The sequence below is a fragment of the Mustela erminea genome, chromosome 1, assembly GCF_009829155.1.
Source record: "Mustela erminea isolate mMusErm1 chromosome 1, mMusErm1.Pri, whole genome shotgun sequence".
NCBI lineage: Eukaryota > Metazoa > Chordata > Mammalia > Carnivora > Mustelidae > Mustela > Mustela erminea.
This window is the reverse complement of record NC_045614.1, coordinates 173,062,140-173,064,673: the sequence shown is the minus strand read 5'-3', so window position 1 is coordinate 173,064,673 and position 2,534 is coordinate 173,062,140. Positions and strand designations below refer to the sequence as shown.

At 35.7% G+C, this 2,534-nt stretch overlaps 1 non-coding gene across 1 annotated transcript; it reads right to left on the bottom strand.

Annotated features, from left to right (window-relative positions):
- Positions 1–1,748: 1,748 nt before the first annotated feature.
- Positions 1,749–1,878, bottom strand: LOC116581777. The gene has a single exon (XR_004282222.1). It is a non-coding gene; the product is annotated as a small nucleolar RNA SNORA20 (small nucleolar RNA).
- Between the last annotated feature and the right edge of the window lie 656 nt (positions 1,879–2,534).

The following is a 2,534-nucleotide window of genomic DNA, read 5'->3' as shown; positions in this document are numbered from 1 at the left end:
GTTCAAATATAGGGAACCATTGACTTAATATATAGACTGTTGTACGAATAAGATGTTATGTACAATCTAATGATAACCATGAATCAAAAATCAGTAATAAATATGCAAAGAAGAGAAAGGAATCCAAGTATATCACCAGCATATCACCAAAGAAAGCCAGCAAAAATGAAAGAAAGCAAGAAAAGAAAGGATCAGAAAAAAGTTATTAAAACAACCACAAAACAAGTAATAGACTGGCAATAAATATATATCAATAATTACTTCCAAAGTAAATGGACTAAATCTTCCAATCAAATGATATGGGTGAAGGGATGGATAGAAAAACAACACCCATCTACATGCTGCCTACAAGAAACTCATTTTAGACCCAAAGACACATGCAGATTAAAAGTAAGGGAATAGGGTGTCTGGGTGGCTCAGTTGGCTAAGCAACTGCCTTTGGCTTAGATCATGTCCCAGAGTCCTGGGATCAAGTCCCACCTCAGGCTCCCTGCTCAGCAGGGAATCTGCTTCTCCTGCTGACCTCTCCCCTCTCATGCTCTCTCTCTCTCTCTCTCATTCTCTCTATCACTCTCTCAAATAAATAAATAAATTAAATCTTTAAAAGTTGAGGGAATAGAGGTTTGAATTTATGATGCAAATGTATGTCAAAAGAAAGCCAGGGTACCAATACAAATTACAGACACACTAGACTTTTTTTTTTTCTGGACAGCTCATTATTTTTAATGTACAATACTCAAGGTACAAGAAAATGGCACCTAATAAAGTTATAAATAAAAATCAGATCAGTCATCAGGGACTCCTGAGTTAATGACATCTTCATAACTTCAATGCTTATCTTTGCTTTCCAGGTGTAATTTGATAAGATCATCCATTTGAAGAATGTTAATTGAAGCTTCTATTCAATTTTGAAATTTCAAACTCTGTTCAAATTTCAAACTCTTAACTTTCACTATGGTTGGTTTAAATACCCCTGCTCATTCGTTCTTTCAAGGTTTACCATTGACAAAATCAAGACCAATCCATTTTAGATTTTTGCATTCTTGGTTAACTTGAACCTTATTACTGAAAGCTCTTAAATTTGCAATAAAATATGTGGAGTTTGAGGCAGCATTAATTGCCAGTGTTGTCAGGAATAATAAGAGATCTCACGGGGCACCTGGGTGGCTCAGTGGGTTAAGCCTCTGACTTCAGCTCAGGTCATGGTCTCAGAGTCCTGGGATCAAGCCCCGCATCTGGCTCTCTGCTTGGCGGGGAGTCTACTTCCTCCTCTCTCTCTGCCTGCCTCTCTGCCTACTTGGGTTCTCTCTCTCTGTGTCAACTAAATAAATAAATAAAATCTTAAAGAAGGAGGAGGAGGAGGAGGAGGAGGAGGGGGAGGAGGAGGGGGAGGAGGAGGAGGAGAGATCTTGCAAACTCCACAATAGCAAGCTGTTTTTGAGATCCCATACTGGTTGTATGGTTTTCAAGGTATATGAAAGGGGTTGCTTCTACAGCATCCCATGGATTTTGAGTCCAAAACTCTCTTCAAAACACAAAATTTATCATGTAAAGAGCACTCCATCTCATCACATGTGAAATCATTTGTCCCAAATAAGATAATTAATGCAGATGTATGAGTCTTAGTTCTACTTTAAAAAACAAAGTGAAATTCTTAAATCAATATTTTCATAAAATCAGTCTATATAGATATTTGCCATAAACAATTTGATTGACTCCTGCTTACATGGTTCATTCAGACATGGAAGCAATACCTGGACTTTGTAGAAGAGATGAAATGGTTATTCCATCTTCATTTACAACAGCCTAATATTGTTCTCTCCCATGTGTATAACTGCTCATATCACTAAAAGACTAGAGTAGTAAATCAATGGAAAGGAACAAAATACACTTTAGCAAGAGACAAGGACACTATATAATAATAAGGGGGACAATATAATCAGATATAACAACTGTAAATATATATGTACCCAACATAGGAGCACAAAAATACATAAAACAGTTCATGGTTAACATAAAGGAATTAAGCTATAGTAATAGAATAATAGTAGGGGACTTTAACACCTCATTTACATTAATGGATAGATCATCCAAACCAAAAATCAACAAGGAAAGAGTGGCTTTGTATGAACTAGATGGACTAGATGGATTTAATAGGTATATTCAGAAAATTCCTAAAAGAGCAGAATACACATTATTTTTGAGTGCAGATGGAACAATCTCAGATTAGATTACATATTAGACCATGAAACAAGTTTCACCAAATTAGAAAATATTGAAGATGTATCATGCATCTTTTCTGACTAAAACTCTGTGAAACTAGAAATAAACTGCAAGAAAAATCTGAAAATAGCACAAATATATTAAGGTCACACAGCATGCTAGTAAACAATGAATGAGTCAACCAAGAAATCAAAGAAGAAATGAAAAAGTACATGGAGAGAAATGAAAAAGAAATTACAATGGTCCTGAATCTTTGTGATACAGCCAAAACTGTTTCAAGAGGGAATTTATAGCAATATAGGCCTACCTCA